This window comes from Rana temporaria, chromosome 3 (genome assembly GCF_905171775.1).
Source record: "Rana temporaria chromosome 3, aRanTem1.1, whole genome shotgun sequence".
Taxonomy (NCBI): domain Eukaryota; kingdom Metazoa; phylum Chordata; class Amphibia; order Anura; family Ranidae; genus Rana; species Rana temporaria.
In genome coordinates this window covers 94,149,918-94,177,691 of record NC_053491.1, presented here as the reverse complement: position 1 = coordinate 94,177,691, position 27,774 = coordinate 94,149,918, and the positions used below count along the sequence as shown (strand labels likewise).

Sequence of the window (27,774 nt, the reverse complement as noted above, 5' to 3'; positions counted from 1 at the left end):
CCCCATGCAGCTGCACAGACATGCAAATTACGCTGTCTTGGAGTCACCATAAGTTGGACAGGATCTGTGTTTTGCTGGGTTATACTCTGGTTCCTCTTTAGAATCACTAAATTTTTTTGCATTTTATTAAAGATTTCTGTGGAGGGGAACAACCATGAGTTTTGGTGAATTTTTTGATGCCTGGCTAATGCTGGGCCTCCTTGGTGAAAAATAGCTTGAGATCCTTTGATTTGGAAAGGCAAGCAGATGGCTTTGTTGTTGGTGGTGGTAAACGCGGCCTTGAAAACTATTTGATAGTCTTGATCCGCCTATGCATATATTAGCCCCCAATTCCATGGCCGTGCGTCTTATATTGTTCTGATGAAGCCGATTTTTATGCATGCCTGCTGATTCCCGCCCCCATGCAGCTGCACAGACATGCAAATTAGGGTGTTTTGGAGTCACCATGAGTTGAACAGCATCTATGTTCTGCCGGGCCATGCGTCTTATATTGTTCTGATGAAGCTGATTGTTACGTGTGCCTGCTGATTCCCGCCCCCATGCAGCTGCACAGACATGCAAATTAGGGTGTCTTGGAGTCACCATGAGTTGAACAGCATCTGTGCTTCTGCTGGACCGTGCGTCTGATATTGTTCTGATGAAGCTGATTGTTACGCGTCCCTGATGAAGGGTGCTCCTGGTGAGGATGGGTACTGCGCTTGGTCTTGGTCTTTTTGCCAAGTTCTAGTCTGGCCTTCTGGCTGGCTGGTGTAAGTGCTATCTCTGTCAGCGATCTGGTTGGAGGAGCTGGTAATGCCCTGGGGTACGACGGGGTAGGACCGTGCAAATCCGCCGGGTTGGTTGGCAGGGGTGGAGGGCTGCACTGGCCGGTCGGGGGGTCGGATATGGAACGAAAAGCCTATGGTGCATGTGCCCCTGGAGTGGCAGTCCAGGGGTATCTGAAGATCACTGTGTGTGAGGGACACATTGATTGAAGGATACCACGGTCACTGCACCAGATACACGCTTTTTTTAGCACCTGCCTCCTGGGCCGGGCCTTTTGGCTAGGACCGGAGGAATTTTTTATTCCTGGCCGGAGGGCCTGGTCATTGTTTCACCACAATGGCCACTTCTTTCACTCTCCTCTCCACTATCCCTTCCCCCACTTTATTTTATTTAAGCCTGTGTTTGTCACTTTTTTGTCTTTTTTTGTTGTGCACGTTTTGTCACTGTGTGATTAGTAGGGTGCGGGTCCTCGGGCCAGCCCTGAACGTCTTGGGAGTGGGTGGACATGGCCTTCTGGCTTAGTTCGCCTGCTCTCATGGGGTCTCCCTTCGGGGGAGCCCCACCTAGTACTGGGAGGGTTCTGTTTCGGCAGTCCCTCCGAGGAAGTTGGGTCCGTGTCGGCTTCGGTTGCTCGGACCACAGTACCTCAGTCCCCGTCTGGAGCCTAACACCCCGGGGGATCAGGGTTTGTGTCCCTCTTCACAGGAGGACCACTTGACGTTGCACCCGTCTGCACGTTTTTGTGAACACTCTTTATGTGTGTGCACATTTTTTCTGCACCGGGTGGAGTTTTTTTGGGTGTGTTCACGCGCCATAGGCTGAAAAAAAAAAAACAACCATGAGTTTTGGTGAATTTTTTGATGCCGGGCCTCCTTGGTGAAAAATAGCTTGAGATCCTTTGATTTGGAAAGGCAAGCAGACGGCTTTAATGTTGTTGTTGGTGGTGGTAAACGCGGCCTTGAAAACTATTTGATATTCTTGATCCACCTATGCATATATTAGCCCCCAATTCCATGGCCGTGCTTCTTATATTGTTCTGATGAAGCCGATTGTTATGCATGCCTGCTGATTCCCGCCCATATGCAGCTGCACAGACATGCAAATTTGAATGTCTTGGAGTCACCATGAGTTGAACAGCATCTATGTTCTGCCGGGCCATGCGTCTTATATTGCTTAGATGAAGCTGATTGTTACGTGAGCCTGCTGATTCCCGCCCCCATGCAGCTGCACAGACATGCAAATTAGGGTGTCTTGGAGTCACCATGAGTTCAGGGCCGGCCCTATGATGGGACCGGGTGGTACCAGGCAGCATACTGATGCCTGCCAGCCCGTTCCGCCAGCTCCGCTACCCAAATAAAATTTATGTCCTTTTTTTCCCACAAATAGAGCTTTCTTTTGGTGATATTTGATCACCTTCTTCGATTTTTATTTTTTGTGCTATAAATATATTTATTTTTTAACTTTTTGCTATAATGAATATCCCCAAAATTTAGAAAAATATACAATTTTCATCAGTTTAGGCCAATATGTATTCTTCTACATATTTTTGGTACCAAAAAAAAACACAATTAGCGTACATTGATTAGTTTGCGCAAAGACATTGTGGCTGCCGGCAATTCACAGGTCCCTTTATACTCCTGGATACATGTATAGAGCCATGACAGGCCCTCTTTATACATCTATAGAGCCATGACAGGCCCTTGTTATACTCCTTTATACATCTATAGAGCCATGACAGGTCCTCTTTATATTCCTTTACATGTAAAGAGTCTCGACAGGTCCTCTATATACATGTATAGAGCTATGACAGGTCATCTTTATACATGTATAGAGCCATGACAGGTTCTCTTTATACATCTATAGAGCCATGACAGGCCCTCGTTATACTCCTTTATACATGTATAGAGCCATTTTAAGTACTCTTTATAGTCCTATATACATCTATAGAGCCATGACAGGTCCTCTTGATATTCCTTTACATGTAAAGAGTAATGACAGGTCCTCTATATACATGTATAGAGCCATGACAGGTCCTCTTTATACTCCTATACATGTATAGAGCAATGTGATCAGCGCTTACATAAAACAAAATAAAACCAAATCATATATAATAATCGCATATAACAGTGCAAACCTGTCATGGAATGAATGCTGTGCTTAAATGGTTGGCTGCAGCAGCTGGTCACCCTAGGGTGATAAACCAATTAGCTGTCAGACCAAATACACCAGGTAGTGATCTCTAACCAAAAGAAAACACAGTGAATAAATAATAGGAAAAAGAAGGGAATAGTCAGTATAAATAAGTGGCTTCAAAGTCACTGAGCTAGTGTGGTAACACTCATAAGTGAAGATGGGAGATGAGTCTTCTACATCTGGTGTATGCATCCAACAGCAATCTCACAATGCCCTTACCTTCAATGAGTAGTAAAATAGCATGAAGGGCAGATGCTGTCTTCTCCTGTGGATTTGCTGTCACCAGTCCCCTGTTCCTCCAGAGCTCCACTGTATCCTAAACTGACGGAAGGTCCTCGAGTGCGGTGTCCTCCGGTCCGTCTGTATGTGTGACAGAGGTAGAGCCCGGTGTGGAGGGAGATGTATAAAAAATGGTGAAGCACGTCCAGGTGAAGGGTAAAACTTTTTATTCTCAATGGTACCGCTACAGTGCGGTTTTAAATTCGCCGCCCAGCACAGAGCTCGGCTTCAGACTAGCCTGCTACAGTCTGCTGGCCTCCGGTTGGTTGCCTGTGTCACGTGGTTCCTTATCCGAGGATAAGGAACCACGTGACACAGGCAACCAACCAACCGTCCCATCATGCTCCGGTAGGTACCCACGTGGTGGGTGCACGTGGGTAGGCACCCACCACGTGGGTACCTGCCGGAGCATGATGGGACGGTGATGCCTATATAAATGTGATGCAAGGCGCGCTTCCATCATTACAGCGACAACAGGCGACGAGGCAACATCGGAAGGAAGAGAAGACCCTGACGCCACAGAAGACCGCGCCGGCTGCCTGTTTGAAATCGAGCTAACACACAAACATAGCAGGCAGCCAGCGCTGAAGAAGAAGGCACCGGAGAGCTGCAGAAGAACCGGGGTTCGCCGAGTCAACAGCGGAAGAGGGGAGAAGATGGAAGAAGCCCCCCGGAGTCCGGAGAAGCCCCCCCCGGAGAGCGGAAGAAGAAACCCCCCCCGGAGAGCGGAGAAGACCCCCGGAGAGCGGAAGAAGAAGCCCCCCCTGGTAATTGAGCTAATAACGAAGACAGGGGGGGCATCCGGAGCAGAATAATAAATTATTTTAAAAACCCTTGTGTTGTGTGTTTATTAACTTTTACTTTTTGCCTACAGGTGAATGGATATGGGGTACATCGTACCCCATATCCATTCACTTAGGGTGGGGGGCCGGTATCTGGGGGCCCCCTTATTAAAGGGGACTCCCAGATTCCGATAAGCCTCCGCCCGCATACCCCGACAACCAATGGCAAGGGTTGTCGGGAAGAGGTCCTGTCCTCATCAACATGGGGACAGGGTGCTCTGGGGTGGGGGGGCCCGCAGTGCGCCCCCCTGCCCCAGAGCACCCAACCCCCCCATGTTGAGGGCATGCGGCCTGGCACGGCTCAGGAGGGGGGGGGGACGCTCGCTCGTCCCCACTCCCATTCCTGACCGGCCGGGTAGCGTGCTTTGGATACGGGTCTGGTATGGATTGTAGGGGGACCCCCTACGTCAATTTTTCGGTGGAGGGGGGGTCTCCTTACAACCCATAACAGACCTACGGGCCTGGTATGCTCCTGGGGGGGAACCCATGCCGGTTTGGAATTTACAAATTGCCGTGGAGTTCTCCCTCGGGAATGCATACCAAATTTTTTTTTTGAAAAGCCTATGGCGTGTGAACACACCCAAAAAACTCCACCCGGTGCAGAAAAAATGTGCACACACATAAAGAGTGTTCACAAAAACGTGCAGACGGGTGCAACGTCAAGTGGTCCTCCTGTGAAGAGGGACCCAAACCCTGATCCCCCGGGGCGTTAGGCTCCAGACGGGGACTGAGGTACTGTGGTCCGAGCAACCGAAGCCGACACGGACCCAACTTCCTCGGAGGGACTGCCGAAACAGAACCCTCCCAGTACTAGGTGGGGCTCCCCCGAAGGGAGACCCCATGAGAGCAGGCGAACTAAGCCAGAAGGCCATGTCCACCCACTCCCAAGACGTTCAGGGCTGGCCCGAGGACCCGCACCCTACTAATCACACAGTGACAAAACGTGCACAACAAAAAAAGACAAAAAAGTGACAAACACAGGCTTAAATAAAATAAAGTGGGGGAAGGGATAGTGGAGAGGAGAGTGAAAGAAGTGGCCATTGTGGTGAAACAATGACCAGGCCCTCCGGCCAGGAATAAAAAATTCCTCCGGTCCTAGCCAAAAGGCCCGGCCCAGGAGGCAGGTGCTAAAAAAAACGTGTATCTGGTGCAGTGACCGTGGTATCCTTCAATCAATGTGTCCCTCACACACAGTGATCTTCAGATACCCCTGGACTGCCACTCCAGGGGCACATGCACCATAGGCTTTTCGTTCCATATCCGACCCCCCGACCGGCCAGTGCAGCCCTCCACCCCTGTCAGCTAGAGAGCCCTTCAAGGTTTTCTTGGGGAGAACTGCCGCTCAGGTAACAGCCTCCACCAATACTAGCCCCTCCAGACCCTCCGTCAACCCAGCGGATTTGCATGGCTCTACCCCGTCATACCACAGGGCATTGCCAGCTACTCCTACCGGATCGCTGACAGAGATAGCACTTACACCAGCCAGCCAGAAGGCCAGACTAGAACTCGGCAAAAAGACCAAGACCAAGCGCAGCACCCATCCTCACCAGGAGCACCCTTCCAGATGGCTCAGACTCAACCATGGGCCGGCCCCCAGTATTCTGTCGGGCAGCACGGCGTAGTCCCTGCTGAAACCATCCTTCCAGGTGCAATGACGTCATTGGATTGCATCCACCCTCCCCATGTAGGAGGTGCTTCAGCGCTCCGCTGACAACTGATAAGGACAGATTTTTGATTGAAAATGTATACTTTATTTTTCAAAGAAAATATACAAAAAAACAAATACTTCAACAGGGTACATTCAGTTCCAAGCGTACAGATAATTTACATTCATTCACTCATTCTGCGGTATGATGCAACATGCATGACGCCGCATTACCCTGAAATCAGTACTTCCAAAAATCATGTCAAATTTTAAGTCATTAAACTGTCAAAAGGAAATAGCGTTCAACTGGGCAACGGGTGTGATGGGGGGGGAGGGGGAGGTGGGGTGGGGGGGGGAGGAAAGAGTTCACAGGCCCGAAGCTTTATTGAACTACCAATGGATACACACAGTTGGGAGAGGGGGGGGGGAAGGGGAGATCTTTAGACGTCCTCTTCCTCCGTAAAGTCCATCAGGTGATAGTCTCTTAGTAGACTGAACGTCAGTCTGCGACAATCCGCGATGGACATCCTCTCCCTCTGGTGGATGAGGCGTTTTCTGGCACACCATACGGCGTCCTTGAAGCAGCACAGCACCCGCCAGGCACTGTCAATGTCCTCCTGTGAGTGAGTCCCACAGAAGAGTCCGTTTAACACACCAAAGTGTGTAATAGCAGTCTGTGGTACAAAGTCTTTAAGTTCAGGTTCCAAGGCCCTCAACAGGCTCTGTGCAAAGGGGCACTCCCAGAAAACATGAAAAGCAGTTTCCTCCTGGATGATACAAAAAGGGCAGTGCCTGTATCTGCACAGGTTTCTGGCATGCATGAATGTCCTCAGCGGCAAACCCCCTTGGATTGCCATCCATGCCAGATCTTTGTGCCTGTTGGTGAGTCTCTTTGAAGAAACATTCTTCCAGACCACTTTGCAAGTGGCTGAAGGGAGGCCTGGAATAGTCTCAATGATGTCCGATGCTCTAATCAACTTGTGGATAGTTTTTGGCTTCCACAAGTCGGGTTTAACTCCATGCAGCCCCAGCTCCTTGATGAACTTGAAAGTGTCCAAGTAATACCATGGAGTGTCCCAGTTGTAGGGGACGGAGCTGTCCCATTTGTCCCATCCGAGAGACCTCCAAAGAGGTAGGAGGAAAAAACGGGACATGGAGTTACCGCCAGAGTCCACTGTTCTGTCAACCAATGTCCTGCGGATACAGTTACAAGCAAAGAACACCCTCAGTAGTGTTGCGATGTCGGGCACTCCCTTACCGCCTTTGAGGGGTTCCTTGAACATAACCGCCCGCTTCACTCTGTCCATTTTGGAGCTCCAGATGAAGTGAAACACCGCCCTGGTGATGGCTTTGCAAGTGTTAACCCGGGGGGGCCAAGCCTGGGCGAGGTACTGCAACACAGGGAGAATCTCGCTGCGGAGTACCAGTGTTTTCCCTTCAATGGTGAGTTCTCTGAGGCTCCAAAGTCCAAACTTCTGTCTCATTTTCGCCAGTCTTTCCTCCCAGGACTTCAGGGCTGCGCCTTCCGCTCCAAACCAGACTCCGAGAATTTTGATGAAGTCCGCTTTGATGTTGAACGGGATGGGCGCAGAAGAAGGCAGGAACCACTTTCCGAAGAGCATGACTTCCGACTTCCCGCAGTTGACCTTTGCCCCTGAAGCTTGGCCGAAGTCCTCACACGTCCGGACGAGTGTGTCGATGGAGCGCCGGTCGGCACAGAACACCGTCACGTCATCCATGTAGAGCGAGCACTTGACCTCCCGTCTTTCTGGTCCTGGTGCGGTGATCCCTCTGATCTCTGGGTTCTGTCTGATGCTTCGGGCGAATAGCTCTATACAGCAAACAAAAAGCAGAGGTGAGAGAGGGCAGCCTTGTCTGACCCCCGAGAAAATTGAGAAGGGGTCAGTTTTCCAGCCATTTACCAACACCAAACTACAAATGTCCTTATACATCACATTCACAAACGAACAAAACAGTTCCCCAAGACCAAACCTGCGCAGAGTTCTGCACATAAACTCATGGGAGACACGGTCAAAGGCCTTCTCCTGGTCAAGACTGACCAGGGCCGCGTGCACACGGTGGCCATGAATGTACTGGACCGTGTCCCGGACAAGCGCCAGGCTGTCCGCAATCCTGCGACCAGGAATGCCACAAGTTTGATCCGGGTGGATGATCTGTCCGATGACAGATTTCAGCCTGTTGGCCAAAACCTTGGCGAGGATTTTGTAGTCCACGTTCAGAAGAGAGATCGGACGCCAGTTTTTCAGGTCCGATCTCTCCCCTTTACGTTTATACAGAATCGTGATCATCCCCTCTCTCAGTGATGGAGGCATTCTACCCTCCACCACCATCTCCTCGTACAGCTCGAGCAGGTCCGGGCCCACGAGGTCCCACAGGGCTACATAGAGCTCAACTGGGAGACCATCGGAACCCGGGGTCCTGCCCCGCCTAAAGGATTTAGCGGCAGAGTGCAGCTCCTCCAACACCAGAGGGGCGTTGACGGCCGATGAACCTGCAGGATCAATTTGGTTAGTGATACCTGACAGGAACCTGTCGGCTGCCTCCGTGTTCGTTTCCTTCGGGGAGTAGAGGTTGGTGTAGTAGTCTACGACCACTTGCATTACAGCCTCCTTTCCCTTCTGGAGCGTTCCAGTCTCGTCACGCAGTTCAGACAAGGGAGTGTGTCCTGAATGGAGTTTCCTGAAAAAGAAAGAGTTACACTTCTCACCTTTCTCAAGATTCTCCACCTTGGCACGGAAGACAATGTGCCTAGATTCTTCCTCAAAGTACCCTTTCAGGGTCTTCGCGGTGTCCTCCAGGTCCTGCCTAACGTCCCAGCCGCAGTGGTGAAGGTCCTGCAGGGACTGCAACTGACGTTGCAGTCTCCTGAGTTCCTTCTTCCTTGCACACACTTGCTGACGTCCCCTTGCCTGAAAGAAGCTGCGCAGCTTAACTTTCACAAACTCCCACCAATCACTTACCTTTCCGAAGAATCTCTTTTCCTCCGTCCAGGAGGCGTAGGCCTCCCGGAGTTCCCCCATCAATTCCTCATTTTCCAGCAGGGTGCTATTCAGTTTCCAGGAACCTGGTCCGCGGGCAAAGCCCTCGCCAAGTTCACCCCGAAAGTGAATAGCCCTGTGGTCAGAGAAACAGCAGGGGATCATGGAGAACTCACGATGCTTGACTGCTCTTGAAGTGAGCACGAAGTCAATCCTGGAACGCACAGATCCATCGGGACGGCACCATGAATAATTCACGGTACCTTTCCCTATGGATCCCACGGCATCCTGCAGGGAAGCCTCCGAGATCATCTCCCTGAGCAGCCTAGAAGTAGCATCAAGTTTTGCGTATATGCTGGAGCTGCGCCCATCCTCCTCTATCGGACAGTTGAAATCACCGCCGATCACTACTGCTCTGGTGGTGACGAGTTGTGTCCTCAGGGTCTGGAAAAGTTCCAGCCGCGCACTCTTATCTGGGGGGGCGTACACGTTGATGAGCCTAATTGGCTCTCCCGCCCACGAGCCGTCTATGACCAAAAGACGGCCACAGACTAGCTCGTGGATGGAGTCAACCGTGAAGCGCCCGCCCCTGACAAGAATGGCAACCCCTGCGGATTTACAATCGCCACCCCCAGACCAGTAGGAGGGACCAAGGGTCCACTGAGAGGTCAGATGTGTGTACCTTCTCAAGGGAGGAAGAGCGCACTCCTGGAGCATGTAGACATCACTCTGATGAGTTGAAAGAAAAGTCAGCACCGCTTGCCTTCTAGAGGTATCCTTGATACTCCTCACATTAATGGAAAAGATTGAGATCTCTGCCATAATGAAAAAGGGTATGAGGTCTAGTCAGCAAGGGGCCAAACTTACCTCCCCGCAGGGGGGGGTGACTCCTCCATTTGCTCAGCTACCTGTTCTGGGGTCTGGGTTAGGCCCAGTTCCACTAGGACATCATCAATCATCTGGCGGGTGTGGACGGTGGAGTTAGGCACAGTGTCGGCCATAATCTCCTCGTCTTCCTCTTCTTCAGACCCCAGGTCCTCCATTAACTGCCCTGGTCCAGCGCTTTCGTGCTGGACCCCATTGGGCCGTTTGATGGAGGTGGCGGTTTCCTCTGCCGATGGGCTCACAGTCTTCCGTTTCCGGCCTCCTGTTTGACCACCGGCAGGGGTGGAAGGGGGGAGGGAGGGGAAGTCCTCCAAGGAGGACAGGTCCGGGGTGGGCAGTGGGGCAGGAGGGGTCTCCTCTGACACAGAGGGGGTGGGGACAGGGGCAGGGGCTGGGGCAGTGACAGGGGCTGGGGCAGTGGCAGGGACAGGGACTGGGGCAGTGGCAGGGGCAGGGACAGGGACTGATAAGGACAGATACCACACCCAGTCCCAGCCAAAAGGCCGAGAAGCAGCAGGGAAGACAACCACGATCAGCACGGCCTAGAGTGTGCAATAGCCGTGCCTCGCCCTGGGAGAACCACCTTCATGATCATGGTGTCTCCCCTGCCAGGTAAGTAATGCATACCAAATGCCGTTGCTTGAATGGGCCTTTACAAGGTGTGACTAACTTTACACTTTGTAAAAGCAGCCCTAGTTTTACACCAGGCAAACTACCACTTACGGCGAAAAAACTAGGCACAAAAGCTTTGAGGATCGCCCTAAGTGCTAATTTGCATACTAGCAGAGGCATTTCGACTCGAAATGCCCCCAGTGGCGGATGCGGTACTGCATCCTAAGATCCGGCAGTGTAAGTCCCTTACAGATGTCGGATCTTCTGCCTAACTTAGGAAAACTGCTTCTAAGGATCAGTTCCAAAGTTAGAACCAGAGATACGACGGCTTACGCCGGAGTATCTCTTCTGTGGATTTGGCCCTGTGTTTTCTTTTGGTTAGAGATCACTACCTGGTGTATTTGGTCTGACAGCTAATTGGTTTATCACCCTAGGGTGACCAGCTGCTGCAGCCAACCATTTAAGCACAGCATTCATTCCATGACAGGTTTGCACTGTTATATGCGATTATTATATATGATTTGGTTTTATTTTGTTTTATGTAAGCGCTGATCACATATTTTTTATTCACTTTATTTCACGGATTGGTGCACCCATAGATCCAGCAGCTGCATATATATTTTATACACAAGTTCTTTTTCACGTTCCAACACTCGCAGTAGCGCAATAGTCCTTTTCACCGAATGTATAGAGCAATGACTGGTCCGCTTTATACTCCTTTATACATGTATAGAGCCATGACGGGTCCCCTTTAGTTATCATGATATAAAATAATGAATGTGGGGGCCTTTTGGTTGGTGTGATTTTTTTTCTGGGGGGGGGCAGCATTTCATTCTTGGTCCCAGGCAGCACAATGTCTTGGGCCGGCACTGAACACACACATTAAGGTTGGGTTCACACTATTGCGAATTGGATGTGGATTGTGTTGTGCATCCAATTTGCATGTCAGGAGATTGTGACTGGCTCTCTATGGAGCCAGTTCACACATCTCTGGAGCGGTTCCGGTGCGAATTGCACCGGAGGAGTCCTGTAAGTCTGTTTCAGGTCCAAATTCAGCCAAAAATTCAGGCTGAAATCGGACCTGAAACTGTGAACAGGGATGCACCAGACCCCTGCTGTGAGCCACTCCGTGCTGCGATGTGAACCCAACCTTAAAGGAAAGGAGAGAACACACAAGCAGGTGGACAGATCCTGGGTTACTACTGTAGTTACATAGTTGTCAGGTTGAAAAAAGACACAAGTCCATCCAGTTCAACCGTAAAAAAAATAAAAATAAAAATAAAAAATATCGTACAGTCCCATATACCCAATTCTATACCCACAGTTGATCCAGAGGAAGAAAAAAAAAAAAAGCAAAGCATGATCTAATTTGCTACAGCAGGGGAAAAAATTCCTTCCTGATCCCCCGAGAGGCAATCGGATTTTCCCTGGATCAACTTTACCTATAAATCTTAGTACTCAGTTATATTACTATAAATACTATATTATAAGTACTCGGGCAAATGCTTGGTATCAGTCCCGATACCGATACTAGTATCGGTATCGGGACAACCCTAATTTAAACGACACTAGTGTTCCTTCATTTTTATATTTTTTAAAAGCTCTTTTCTTATTGTTTATAGCTTTTTTAACTTTTGCCATGAGCCACATAGGTTTTATTTTTAGTCTTTTAAACTTATTGCCCATGGGAATATACTTAGCAGTGAGGTCCCAAACAGTCTTTTTGAAGAATTCCCATTTCTGTTCTGTGTTTATCGATGCTAATATTCCCTCCCAGTCTAAATCCTGGAGAGCAGCCCTCATCCTTGGAAAATTTGCTCTCTTGAAATTAAGTGTTTTTATCTTTCCTGTATGTATTTCTTGCTTACAGCTAACATCAAATTAAATCATGTTATGATCCCTGCTACCCAGGTGTTCTTTTATCTAAACATTAGTAATAAGCTCTGCATGGTTTGAGATTACCAGGTCCAACAGAGCATCATTCCTAGTTGGGGCCTCAATAAACTGGACCATAAAATTGTCCTGTAATAGGTTTGTACATTTTTGCCCTTTAACCACTTAAGGACCCCTTCACGCCGATTTACGTTGGCAGAATGGCACGGCTGGGCACATCAACGTACCTGTACGTTGCCCTTTAAGCCCAGCCGTGGGGTCGCGCGCACGCGCCGCGGGCGCACGCGACCGGTCCGAAGCTCCGTGACCGTGGGACTCGCGGACCCGATCGCCGCTGGAGTCCCACGATGAGTCCCCGGAGCTGAAGAGCGGGGAGAGCTGTGTGTCTGTGTCTTCACTGTGGCGTCGTCATCGATCGTGTGTTCCCTTTTATAGGGAATCACAATCGATGACGTCACACCTACAGCCACACCCCCCTACAGTTAGAAACACAGATGAGGTCATACATAACCCCATCAGCGCCCCCTTGTGGTTAACTCCCAAACTGCAATTGTAATTTTCACAGTAAACAATGCATTTTAAATGCATTTTTTGCTGTGAAAATGACAATGGTCCCAAAAATGTGTCAAAATTGTCCGAAGTGTCCGCCATAATGTCGCAGTCATGACAAAAATCGCTGATCGCCGCCATTAGTAGTAAAAACATTTTTTTTATAAAAATGTAAAAAAACTATCCCCTTATTTTGTAAACGCTATAAATTTGGCGCAAACCAACCGATAAACGCTTATTGCGATTTTTTTACCAAAAATAGGTAGAAGAATACGTATCGACCTAAACTGAGAATTTTTTTTTATATATTTTTGGGGGATATTTATTATAGCAAAAAGTAAAAAATATTGATTTTTTTTTCAAAATTGTCGCTCTATTTTTGTTTATAGCGCAAAAAATAAAAACCGCAGAGGTGATCAAATACCACCAAAAGAAAGCTCTATTTGTGGCAAAATAGGATGCCAATTTTGTTTGGGAGCCACGTCGCACGACCGCGCAATTGTCAGTTAAAGCGACGCAGTGCCGAATCGCTGCCTAAAGGTTTGTGTCTTAAGTGGTTAACTGTCCCAGCAGTGCCATTACACCAGTCAATTTCTGGGTAGTTAAAATCCCCTATTATTATCACCGTCCCAGCCCTTGCAGTCCTTTCCATCTGTGCAAGGAGCTGAGTCTCCACCTCCTCATTAACATTGGGTGGTCTATAACAAACTCCAATGATTAACTTTGAACTACGCACATCTGTATGCAGTTCCACCCATAATGCTTCAGCCTCATCACACTCTCCATCAACCAGGTCTTTGAGATCACTTCTCACATAGAGACAAACCCCGCCACCTTTCCTTTTTACCCTGTCTCTCCTAAAGAGTGCATAGCCAGGAATATTAATAGCCCAGTCATGTGAGGACTGAAGTCAAGTTTCAGCAATACCGATTACATCATGCACCAGAGCTTCCAACTCTCCTATTTTGCTTGGCAGATTTCTGGCATTGGTGAACACTTTAATCTATTATTACATTTTTCTCTGGTGTGTTTCATATAATTTTTAGTAGTACAAATGGCACTATAGTTTCCAATGGCTGTTTGCAACATGGGAACTTTCTTGTCACCTGCCATAACCCTCCCCCCATCTATCCCCATTCCACTCTCTATTAATGTCTGACCCCTAACTGACCTGTGTGCCCAATGTAATTCTAGTTCACCCTCCTTCCTCAATCCTAGTTTAAATACTCCTCCAGCCTTCCCATAAACCTCTCCCCCAGCACAGCAGACCCCGTTCCATTCAAGTGCAAACTGTCTTTAGCATATAGGTTGCACCCCAATGAAAAGTCAGCCCAGTGCTCTAGAAACCCAAATCCCTCCTTCTTACACCAGGTCTTTAGCCATGCAATCAGCTCTCTAATCTCCTCCTGCCTTTCCTGTGTTGCGCATGACACATGCAATATTTCAGAAAATATCACCTTGGAGGTCCTTCCCTTCATCTTGCAGCCTAGTTCTTTAAATTGATTCTTAAGGAGCCTCCACCTTCCATGTATACTGTCATTGGTTCCAACGTGGACCAAGACAGCTGGGTCATGCCCAGCCCCTCCCAGAAATGTATCCACCCGGTTCACCACATGTCGAACCCTGGCACCAGGGAGACAGCAAACCATTTTGTTGAGGCGATCCTGGCGACAAATTATTCTATCGGTCCTTCTGATTATAGAATCTCCTATTACCACCAACTGTCTAAGCCTACCTGCACTTCCCTCACCACCTCTACTAGATGGCCTGCTCTCCCGACGGTTAGGAGTAGCAGTGACATCTAGGGCTGCCACCTCTGTGTTTGCCACCTCCATATCTTCACCCAACTTGGAAAATTTGTTTTGATGCACAAATACAAGACTAGTGGTGCAACGGATTGTCATCGATCCGCGATCCGAACCGAAGATATTGATCCGAACCGCACACGTGTGATCCGCAGATTGATTTCTGGCAAAAAAAGTTGCGTGCATCCACACACACAGTGTGGTCATGGCGAGTGGAGGAACGAAGAAGCTTGAACGCCCCGCTTCATTTAAATCCCCTGTATGAGATCATTTTGGCTTCCCTGTCAAATCTAATGATGAAGGAAATAGGTTAGTGGATAAAACCGTGATGGTGGGTAGGCACTGTGGCACAAAAAAGCCATATGACAGTGGAAACACATCAAGCATGGCCACGCATGAAGCGATATCACCCTGGTTTTTCACTGACCGGAGTGACAATGAAAACGAAAGCTGCTCAACAACCGCTCATCAGCGCAAGTTGCACAATCAGACCGGGCTAAAGCCATCAAAAATGACATCGGTGGGGGGCATGGCTTGGACATGGCCAAGTGAGGCAGCAGACTCCCGGAGCTCCTCACACCGACGCTACATCAGCTTGATCCGGCGGATCCGCGGCCCCAAATCGGACGCCAAAGGCATGTCCCAGAACCGGAGAGCCTCCTCCAGGACCAGGACAGCCTCACAGCCCAGGATCGGCACGATCAATGCCTATTTCAGCGGCGGAACACAGCCGAGCGCTGGGCCATCGAAGAAGGCGCCCGGGAAAAGTAAATGTGCGGATGCTGCAACGAAGCACGCGCTGAGGCCTACTACACCGCTGCAGCACGGAGGGTCTTCCATATTGACGCCGGCTCTGGTAAGGGATCCGACCCCCCCCTGTCTCCCCAGTCTCCACTGCCTCGATGGGTCAGGGCTCTGACATCGCAGACTTACTGGGAGATAGGGACCTGCGGCAGCATCTCCTGTCCCTCCCCACCAAGGAGGACCTGGATCGCTTTGCTACTAGGGTTGAAAGGGCCTTTAACCACTTCAATACTGGGCACTTACGCCCCTTCCTGCCCAAGCCAATTTTCAGCTTTCAGCACTGTCGCACTTTGAATGACAATTGCGCAGTCGTGCTACACTGTACCCAAACAATTTTTTTATCATTTTGTTCCCACAAATAGAGCTTTCTTTTAGTGGTGTTTGATCACCTCTGCGGTTTTTATTTTTTGCGCTATAAACAAAAGAAGAGTGACAATTTAAAAAAAAAACACTATTTTTTACTTTTTTATTTAATAAATATCACAATTTTTTAAAAAAAAAAACGTTTTTTTTCCTCAGTTTAGGCCGATACGTATTCTTCTACATATTTTTGGTAAAAAAAATCGCAATGATCATATATTGATTGGTTTGCGCAAAAGTTATAGCGTTTACAAAATAGCTGATAGATTTATGGCATTTTTATTTTATTAATTTTTTTACTAGTATTGGCGGCGATTTGCGATTTTTTTACTGTCACCGTGACATTGCGGCGAACACATCGGACACTTTTGACACGTTTTTGGCGCCATTCACTGTGTTTACACACAGAGCTCCACGTCTTGTCCCTGTAGCCGCCGATTCCGAGTGCCTGGCGGACATCGCGACCGCCAGGCACGCGCATCGGCATCTCGGGGACGCGCCGGGCGTGCGCGCGCCCCCCAGTGGCCGCAAGAATACAGGACGTCAATTGACGTCCTGTTGAATTTTCAGAGTCACCGTGGAGCCGTCATTTGACGATGGCCCGGTGCTCTAGTGGTTAAATAGGACATTGAACAATTGAAGTCAGACACCACTAAGTTGGGCACGAGGCTGGAGGCCCTGGAGCAGATAGTGGATGAGGCCTTGCCTACCATCTCCCAGCTAAGGGATAGATGTGCTGCACAGGACAATCATATTGAGAGTCTCATTTCACAACTGGAGGATTATGAGAACCGCAGCAGAAGGTCCAATATACGCATAAGGGGACTGCCTGAAGCTACTGGGGACAGGGATATTATCCCTACACTGCAGGGCATTTTCAAGGAACTGCTAGGCCTCCCCCTACTGAGACTGTGGAAATTGATAGCGCACATAGGGCCCTGAGGCCCCCCTCGCAAGATGCGGAGAACCCACGTGATATAATATGCAAGCTACACAGGTACACGGTCAAAGATCAGCTAATGCAGCGAATGCGTCCGCCCTTTCTTTGACTTCGATGGAGCACGCCTGTTCTTTTACCAGGACTTATCATGCCGCACCCTGATGCAGCGCAGGGCTCTGGGCCCCCTCCTCGAATCCCTACATTTGGCTAATGCCACCTATAGGTGGGGGTTCCCCTTCGTTTTGCAGGCCAGCAGGGAAGGCAAATCGGCCATCTTACGTAACAAGGATGACCTTCCGCGCTTCCTATCGCAACTACAGCTTGATCCTGTGGATTTCCCGGATTGGAGGATCACTTCTTGCATCCCGATGATGGCGGTGCCCCAACCATGGCAGCAGGTTCGACGCTCTTGAGGCCGCAAGCGGTCATCCTCGGCTGCAGTAATGCCAGGGTCTTCGATGGGAGATTAAGGTACTGCGGGGATGATTGACTTCCCCTTTGGGTCTCCTTAGAACTGTCTTTCTGACAATAATGGCGAGCACGAATGGGAACTATTGAGACTTTATCCCTTGGGATGTCCCGGGCTTCTTCAGCATCTGTAGCATACGCAGGGGCGTTGCTAGGTGGCAAAAAGACCAGGGACTTCAGCCGGAAGCCAAGCCGCTACCTGGGGGGGTGTTGTAGCGCGGTCAGTGGAGTGGCGCGGCGCAGGGTGACCTACCTGACACATACCCTGACCTAAGTGAGTGTGTCAGTACACACTGACATAACCTGCATACACTAACACGACCAGACGCCACTCCACTGACCACACTCCACTGACCACTGAGACCAGACTACACTGACCAGACTACACTGACCACTGAGACCAGACTCCACTGAGACCACAGACTCCACTGACCACTGAGACCAGACTCCACTGACCACACTACACTGACCACACTACACTGACCACTGAGACCACACTCCACTGACCACTGAGACCACACTCCACTGACCAGACTCCACTGACCACTGAGACCAGACTCCACTGACCAGACTACACTGACCACTGAGACCAGACTCCACTGACCACTGACACCACACTCCACTGACACCACACTCCACTGACCAGACTCCACTGACCACTGAGACCAGACTACACTGACCACACTCCACTGACCACACTCCACTGACCACTGAGACCAGACTACACTGACTAGACTCCACTGACCAGACTCCACTGACCACTGAGACCAGACTACACTGACCACACTCCACTGACCACACTCCACTGACCACACTCCACTGACCACTGAGACCAGACTACACTGACTAGACTCCACTGACCAGACTCCACTGACCACTGAGACCAGACTACACTGACCACACTCCACTGACCAGACTCCACTGACCAGACTCCACTGACCAGACTCCACTGACCACACTCCACTGACCACACTCCACTGACCACTGAGACCAGACTACACTGACTAGACTCCACTGACCACACTCCACTGACCACTGAGACCAGACTACACTGACTAGACTCCACTGACCAGACTACACTGACCACTGAGACCATACTACACTGACCACACTCCACTGACCACTGACCAGACTCCACTGACCACTGAGACCAGACTACACTGACTAGACTCCACTGACCACTGAGACCAGACTACACTGACTAGACTCCACTGACCACTGAGACCAGACTACACTGGTCTCAGTGGTCAGTGTAGTCTGGTCTCTGTGGTCTCAGTGGAGTCTGTGGTCTCAGTGGAGTCTGTGGTCTCAGTGGAGTCTGTGGTCTCAGTGGTCAGTGTAGTCTGGTCAGACTCCACTGACCACACTACACTGACCACTGACCAGACTCCACTGACCACTGAGACCAGACTCCACTGACCACACTACACTGACCACACTACACTGACCACACTACACTGACCACACTACACTGACCACTGAGACCAGACTACACTGACCACTGAGACCATACTACACTGACCACTGAGACCATACTACACTGACCACTGAGACCAGACTACACTGACTAGACTCCACTGACCACTGAGACCAGACTACACTGGTCTCAGTGGTCAGTGTAGTCTGGTCTCTGTGGTCTCAGTGGAGTCTGTGGTCTCAGTGGAGTCTGTGGTCTCAGTGGAGTCTGTGGTCTCAGTGGTCAGTGTAGTCTGGTCAGACTCCACTGACCAGACTCCACTGACCACACTACACTGACCACTGACCAGACTCCACTGACCACTGAGACCAGACTCCACTGACCACACTACACTGACCACACTACACTGACCACACTACACTGACCACACTACACTGACCACTGAGACCAGACTACACTGACCACTGAGACCATACTACACTGACCACTGAGACCATACTACACTGACCACTGAGACCAGACTACACTGACTAGACTCCACTGACCACTGAGACCAGACTACACTGGTCTCAGTGGTCAGTGTAGTCTGGTCTCTGTGGTCTCAGTGGAGTCTGTGGTCTCAGTGGAGTCTGTGGTCTCAGTGGAGTCTGTGGTCTCAGTGGTCAGTGTAGTCTGGTCAGACTACACTGACCAGACTCCACTGACCACACTACACTGACCAGACTCCACTGACCACTGAGACCAGACTCCACTGACCACACTACACTGACCACTGAGACCACACTACACTGACCACTGAGACCATACTACACTGACCACTGAGACCAGACTACACTCACCACTGAGACCAGACTACACTGGTCTCAGTGGTCAGTGGAGTCTGTGGTCTCAGTGGTCAGTGGAGTCTGTGGTCTCAGTGGTCAGTGGTCTCAGTGGTCAGTGGAGTCTGTGGAGTCTGTGGTCTCAGTGGAGTCTGTGGTCTCAGTGGAGTCTGTGGTCTCAGTGGAGTCTTTGGTCTCAGTGGAGTCTGTGGTCTGGTCTCAGTGGAGTCTGTGCTCTCAGTGGTCAGTGTAGTCTGGTCAGACTACACTGACCAGACTCCACTGACCACACTACACTGACCACTGACCAGACTCCACTGACCACTGAGACCAGACTCCACTGATCACACTACACTGACCACACTACACTGACCACTGAGACCACACTACACTGACCACTGAGACCATACTACACTGACCACTGAGACCAGACTACACTGACCACTGAGACCAGACTACACTGACCAGACTACACTGGTCTCAGTGGTCAGTGGAGTCTGTGGTCTCAGTGGTCAGTGGAGTCTGTGGTCTCAGTGGTCAGTGGTCTCAGTGGTCAGTGGAGTCTGTGGAGTCTGTGGTCTCAGTGGAGTCTGTGGTCTCAGTGGAGTCTGTGGTCTCAGTGGAGTCTTTGGTCTCAGTGGAGTCTGTGGTCTGGTCTCAGTGGAGTCTGTGCTCTCAGTGGTCAGTGTAGTCTGGTCAGACTACACTGACCAGACTCCACTGACCACACTACACTGACCACTGACCAGACTCCACTGACCACTGAGACCAGACTCCACTGATCACACTACACTGACCACACTACACTGACCACTGAGACCACACTACACTGACCACTGAGACCATACTACACTGACCACTGAGACCAGACTACACTGACCACTGAGACCAGACTACACTGACCAGACTACACTGGTCTCAGTGGTCAGTGGAGTCTGTGGTCTCAGTGGTCAGTGGAGTCTGTGGTCTCAGTGGTCAGTGGTCTCAGTGGTCAGTGGAGTCTGTGGAGTCTGTGGTCTCAGTGGAGTCTGTGGTCTCAGTGGAGTCTGTGGTCTCAGTGGAGTCTGTGGTCTCAGTGGAGTCTGTGGTCTGGTCTCAGTGGAGTCTGTGCTCTCAGTGGTCAGTGTAGTCTGGTCAGACTACACTGACCAGACTCCACTGACCACACTACACTGACCACTGACCAGACTCCACTGACCACTGAGACCAGACTCCACTGACCACACTACACTGACCAGACTACACTGACCACACTACACTGACCACACTACACTGACCACACTACACTGACCACACTACACTGACCACACTACACTGACCACTGAGACCAGACTACACTGACCACTGAGACCAGACTACACTGACCACTGAGACCAGACTACACTGACCACTGAGATCAGACTACACTGACCAGACTACACTGGTCTCAGTGGTCAGTGGAGTCTGTGGTCTCAGTGGTCAGTGGAGTCTGTGGTCTCAGTGGTCAGTGGAGTCTGTGGTCTCAGTGGTCAGTGTAGTCTGTGGTCTCAGTGGTCAGTGGAGTCTGTGGTCTCAGTGGAGTCTGTGGTCTCAGTGGTCTCAGTGGAGTCTGTGGTCTCAGTGGAGTTTGTGGTCTCAGTGGAGTCTGTGGTCTCAGTGGTCAGTGTAGTGTGGTCAGTGTAGTCTGGTCTCGGTGGTCAGTGTAGTGTGGTCAGTGGAGTCTGTGGTCTCAGTGGAGTCTGTGGTCTCAGTGGAGTCTGTGGTCTCAGTGGTCAGTGTAGTCTGGTCAGACTACACTGACCAGACTCCACTGACCACACTACACTGACCACTGACCAGACTCCACTGAGACCAGACTCCACTGACCACACTACACTGACCACCGAGACCAGACTACACTGACCACTGAGACCACACTCCACTGACCACACTCCACTGAGACCAGACTCCACTGACCACACTACACTGACCACTGAGACCAGACTACACTGACCACACTACACTGACCACTGAGACCACACTCCACTGACCACACTCCACTGAGACCAGACTACACTGACCACTGAGACCAGACTACACTGACCACTGACCAGACTACACTGACCACTGAGACCATACTACACTGACCACTGAGACCATACTACACTGACCACTGAGACCAGACTACACTGACCACTGAGACCATACTACACTGACCACTGAGACCATACTACACTGACCACTGAGACCAGACTACACTGACCACTGAGACCAGACTACACTGACCACTGAGACCAGACTACACTGACCACTGAGACCAGACTACACTGACCACTGAGACCAGACTACACTGACCACTGACCAGACTACACTGACCACTGAGACCAGACTACACTGACCACTGACCAGACTACACTGACCACTGAGACCAGACTACACTGACCACTGAGACCAGACTACACTGACCAGACTACACTGGTCTCAGTGGTCAGTGGAGTCTGGTCTCAGTGGTCAGTGGAGTCTGTGGTCTCAGTGGAGTCTGTGGTCTCAGTGGTCAGTGTAGTCTGGTCAGACTACACTGACCAGACTCCACTGACCACACTACACTGACCACTGACCAGACTCCACTGACCACTGACCAGACTCCACTGACCTGTGACCAGACTCCACTTCCACTGACCAGACTACACTGACCACTGAGACCAGACTACACTGACCACTGAGACCAAACTACACTGACCACTGAGACCAAACTACACTGACCACTGAGACCAAACTACACTGACCACTGAGACCAGACTACACTGACCACTGAGACCAGACTACACTGACCACTGAGACCAGACTACACTGACCACTGAGACCAGACTACACTGACCACTGAGACCATACTACACTGACCACTGAGACCAGACTACACTGACCACTGAGACCAGACTACACTGACCACTGAGACCAGACTACACTGACCACTGAGACCAGACTACACTGACCACTGAGACCAGACTACACTGACCACTGAGACCAGACTACACTGACCACTGACCAGACTACACTGACCACTGAGACCAGACTACACTGACCACTGAGACCAGACTACACTGACCACTGACCAGACTACACTGACCACTGAGACCATACTACACTGACCACTGAGACCAGACTACACTGACCACTGAGACCAGACTACACTGGCCACTGAGACCAGACTACACTGACCAGACTACACTGGTCTCAGTGGTCAGTGTAGTCTGGTCAGTGGAGTCTGGTCTCAGTGGTCAGTGGAGTCTGTGGTCTCAGTGGAGTCTGTGGTCTCAGTGGTCAGTGTAGTCTGGTCAGACTACACTGACCAGACTCCACTGACCACACTACACTGACCACTGACCAGACTCCACTGACCACTGACCAGACTCCACTGACCTGTGACCAGACTCCACTTCCACTGACCAGACTACACTGACCACTGAGACCAGACTACACTGACCACTGAGACCAGACTACACTGACCACTGAGACCAGACTACACTGACCACTGAGACCAGACTACACTGACCACTGAGACCAGACTACACTGACCACTGAGACCAGACTACACTGACCACTGACCAGACTACACTGACCACTGAGACCAGACTACACTGACCACTGAGACCAGACTACACTGACCACTGACCAGACTACACTGACCACTGAGACCAGACTACACTGACCACTGAGACCAGACTACACTGACCAGACTCCACTGACCGGTGACCTGACTACACTGACCTCACTACACTGACCTCTGACCTCACTACACTGACCTCTGACCTCACTACACTGACCTCTGACCTCACTACACTGACCTACATACACAATCACTGGGTGACCTACCTCGTGGTACAGATGCAGCCAGGAGCCGAGGAGGAGAGCCGCATCATGGCGCGCCGGGCGGCATTGTAATTGCCGCCTTCTCAGCTTGCAGGCAGCGCATGGGTCCGGCCATGCGTGGCGTGACGCGTCATCACGTCCCGGCTGCGTATTTGTCCACTGTGATGTCCATCATAACAGCACAGCGCGCCTATGATGGACATCTCACACTGGCCAATCCTGGGATCGCGGGCGGGACCGTGATGCGTCCGTCGCACTCGCACGGCAAGTCTGTTGACAAGCAGCACTGTCTGCACTTGACAAAGATGAAAGTTTTCCCTGGCCTGACGATTCGGGGCTAATAAGTTATATTAAATGGCCGAGACTCGTGGCTTTTCGGGGGACCATTCGGGGCTTCAGCCCACCAAGCCCCGCCCTAACAACGCCCCTGAGCATACGTACTGTTTACTGCCAGCTCTACTGCCAGAAGCTTGTGGCCTTGTATGGAGGCTCCTTTCCTATTTTTTAAGTGTTTTATAATTTTTTTTCCTCCCTTTCTAAGCTGGCTTTTTCGATACATATAATCTGCCCTGCTGTCCGGGTTTTTACCAGGGGATGTTTAGAGACTTTGGGGAGTCGCGATGCTCCCGGATATGTACTGCTTTTTTTTTGTGTGGGGAGTGGGAACCACCTGGCTTTCCATGTCTGATCACTTCTCCCATGTAGGACTACCCGTTTTGGGTTCCAGCCCAGATTTGGGCACTTCGCCTGGCTCAGGCAGCCCTCGCAAGTCCGACGGGCTCCCTGGGCTCGGTGAACAGTTTGGGGCTCCTCCTCTGATTGCCACTGAGGCGTTCGAGGGGCCCTTTTTTGTGTTTAATGTGCCTTATGTACTGTCTGTTTTATTAATGTTTTTTTTTCTCTCCCCTCTCTTCCTTCTTTTCTTCCTCCCTCCTCTTCCTTCTGGACTCTCTCCTCTAGCGCCTTTTCAGAATGTGGAGGATGGATCTGCGCTCGCCGACTCCAACAGAATGGGGACTGACGCCTGGACAACCCTTACTGTTATCACATGGCTACGATCAAGGTAGTGTCATACAATGTGCGTGGGCTGTGCTCTCCCAACAAGCAGAATAGGCTCTGGTTAGAACTAGACATGTGCAGACTGGAATATTTCGTTTTGTTTTTTTCGTTTTCATTTGGAAAATAAATGTATTTAGTTACTCCCAAAAATCGTTTTGATTTATTTAGTTTTTCGTTGGGGAATAGCTTTCGTCCGAAAATCCAATAATACTTGGTTTCTGTCGAATGGTCAAAAGCATATTCGACGGAACGTCGAGTCTTTGTTGGTTTCTGTCTAATGGTCAAAAAAATATTCGAAGGAAATATTCGAATCTATTCTCTATAATGTCGAATCTATTTTCTGTAATGTCGAATCTATTATTTCTATAGTGTCGAATCTTTTCTCTATAATGTCGAATCTTTTCCCTATAATGTCGAATCTCTCTATATCAAATTTTTACCGCAACTAAAACGAAAATAAAGCATTTTTTAGTCGGATCTTTCGGTTTTCGTTTCTTGCACTTTCGTTATCGTTTGTTAAAACGATAACGAAAAAAACAGATTTTCGGACGAAAATGCATTCTAAAGAAAACGAATGCACATGTCTAGTTAGAACTTAAGAGATTGGGGGCCCAGGTACTATTTCTGCAGGAGACCCATTTTACCGCCTCCTAGCTTCCTAAACTGCCTAGCCACCTTTTTTCACAATGGTACCTTAGTAATTCTCCTACACCTAAGTCCAGGGGAACAGCGATTGCCATCCATAGGAACTGCCCATTCCAGCCTTCTGACCACAAGGTAGACCCCCCAGGGGCGTTTTGTGTTTTTGAAGGGTACAATAATGGGGCAGAAATACACCTTTGCAACCCTATATTCCCCGAACTCACAACAGCTTACGTTTTTGGACCGGACCCTGGCCCAGCTGACTGAATTCCGGGAGGGCAGACTGATCTTGGGAGGGGATTTCAATGTGAGCCCAGACCCTCTTCTGGATACCTCTGCGAATAAATCTACCCATTCCCACGCCTTCCTAAAACACTTTAAAAAGACCCTTCAGGGACATACACTGGTGGACTGCTGGAGGGCCCTTCATGCTGATGGGAGGGACTAGAGCTACTTCTCCAGTGTACATAAAGTATACACTTGAATTGACCTGATGTTGATGGATCAGGGCTCCCTGGACCTTTTACTGGAGGCCACTATTGACCAAATTACTATCTCCGACCACGCCCCCGTGACCCTCACTATCTCTTGATCACAGGCGTTAGCCAGGGCCAGGACTTGGAAGTTGAACGAAAATCTACTCGACGACGTAGGGGTGGTGGCAGGGGTCCAGGAGACTTTAACGAATTACTTTGCTGAGAATGCCAATGGTGAGGTTAGTGATGGCGTCCTGTGGGAGGGTCATAAGGCGGTGGTTTGCGGCACCTTTATCGCCTTGGGAGCCAAGCTTAACAGGGAGAGGCAGGCGGACTTCCAGAGGGTACTTCAGGCATTGCGGCAGGCCGAACTGAGTCACAAGCGGACGTCGGCCCCATCCGAGCTCTGTCGTCTGAACGAGCTTAGACAGCTTTTTGCTAAGTTTTGGATCGGAAAATCGCTCGTAAACTGCGTTACATGGCTCACGCATACTACGAGCACGGCAACAAATGCGGACGGATGCTGGCACGCGCGCTTCGAAAGAAAAGGCTTGTGGCTCATGTGCATAAGCTACACTCCCCTAGGGGAGGACCGGCCCAACACACCTCAAAGATTGCCTCGATGTTTCGCGATTATTACGAGACTTTGTATAATCTGGGAGCTGCTGCCTCCCCTGCGGAGGTGACCCTCAAACAAACTAAAATTGAGTCATACCTTGCCTCGATCGGGCTCCCCACCCTGTCTTCGGAACAGGCGTCTGGCCTTGAACATCCTATCTCCCCGGCGGAACTTTTGGCGACTATTAAGTCTCTTCCCTCCGGCAAGAGTCCGGGCCCCGACGGGTTCACGAAGGCGTATTATGCAAACATTTTTGATAAACTGCAGGCCGCCTTGTGCACCCTCCTTAACTCACTGGCGTCTGGAGGCCAACTCCCTAGGGAGACTTCGTTGGCACACATCACGGTGCTTCCGAAGGACGGTAAGGATCCTACCCAACCCCAGAGTTATCGCCCGATCTCTCTTTTAAATACGGACCTAAAAATTCTAGCTAACCGCTTAAAACCTCTCCTCCCTGACATGGTACACGCTGACCAGGCTGGTTTTATACCGGGCCGGGAAGATAGAGAGAACTTGAACAGGGCTATACAGCTGATCCACTGGGCACATACACACGATCGGATGCCTCCATACTTGATATTGTCCACCGACGCGGAAAAGGCATTCGATCGCGTGGACTGGCGGTTTCTCAGCGCGGTCCTAGAAAAGTCAGGGTTGGGCCCACGCATGTTAAGCTGGATCTCTACGCTTTATGTCTCTCCCACGGCACAGGTTAAGGCGAACGGTGGTCTCTCGGCAGGATTCCCTATCCGGAATGGCACGAGACAGGGGTGTCCGCTTTTGCCCCTCTTGTTCGCCTTGGTCTTGGAACCATTGCTGCAAAGGGTCAGATCAAACCCCAACATCAGAGGAGTAAATGTAGGCTCCCTAGAACACAAGCTCTCTGCCTATGCAGATGACATACTGTTCCATGTGGTAGAGCCCCTTGTCTCGCTGCCAGTCTTGATGGATGAATTAAGGGAGTATGGGGAGGTATCGAACTTCAAGATAAACTACGCAAAATCCGAGATACTACCTGTCACTGTCCCCCCCGCTCTAGCGTCCTCTTTGAGGGACTCTTTCCCCTTCAAGTGGTCCGCCTCCTCCATGAAATACTTAGGGATTCAGCTTACTACCTGTCTAGACAGGACGATGTTCACTTGGGTGGGACGGACGAACATCCTGAAAATGACTGTTCTGCCCCGTATCCTATTCCTCCTACAAATGATACCTATACGATTACCGAAACGTTTTTTTGCAGAACTACGAAGTCTCTTTACTAAATTTGTGTGGGGGGGTAGAAGACCTAGACTGGCGATGACGATCTTGCAAAGGTCAAAACTAAGGGGTGGCTTGGGGATACCAAATGTTCTCAGGTATTACCAGGCGATTGCACTACAGCGCATCCTGAACTGGAAGTTTCACACGTCCCTTTGGAGAAGACGATGGCGGGACGGGACTTATCCTACGCACCCTGGGTCCCGAAGGACTGTAGGGGGCTTTCTGACTCGGTTTCCCCGCTGACGGCTCACTCCCTGGCAATGTGGGATAAGCTGAATGGCTGCCTAGCACTGGCGCCGAGGACCTCTCCTTTGGCGCCGGTCGGTGGGTACCCGTGGTTCTCCCCAGGAGAGCAGAAAACCTCCCTCGGAACATGGGCCGGGGATGGAGTTGTTAGCCTCGCAAGATTTGTGGACAATGGTGTCCTGACGTCACTGACTACCTTGCGCGCCCGATACGGTAGCTTTCCCTTTGACTTTTGGAGACACCGTCAGCTAGAGACTTTCATCGCTAAGTGTCATAGGATAGCGCAGCTCAGAATCCGCCTGACTGAGTTTGAGCGTCTTTGGGCGTCTGAGGATCCAGAGCCCCATTTGATTTTGGTACTGTACCA

General features: G+C 50.4%; 2 non-coding genes across 2 annotated transcripts; one reads left to right on the top strand and one right to left on the bottom strand.

The window, feature by feature from the left end:
* The first annotated feature begins 81 nt into the window (after positions 1 to 81).
* On the top strand, positions 82 to 197 carry LOC120934049. Its single transcript, XR_005748206.1, has one exon. It is a non-coding gene; the product is annotated as a U5 spliceosomal RNA (small nuclear RNA).
* A 9,861-nt stretch (positions 198 to 10,058) lies between these two features.
* Positions 10,059 to 10,228, bottom strand: LOC120933883. Its single transcript, XR_005748146.1, has one exon. It is a non-coding gene; the product is annotated as a U1 spliceosomal RNA (small nuclear RNA).
* Between the last annotated feature and the right edge of the window lie 17,546 nt (positions 10,229 to 27,774).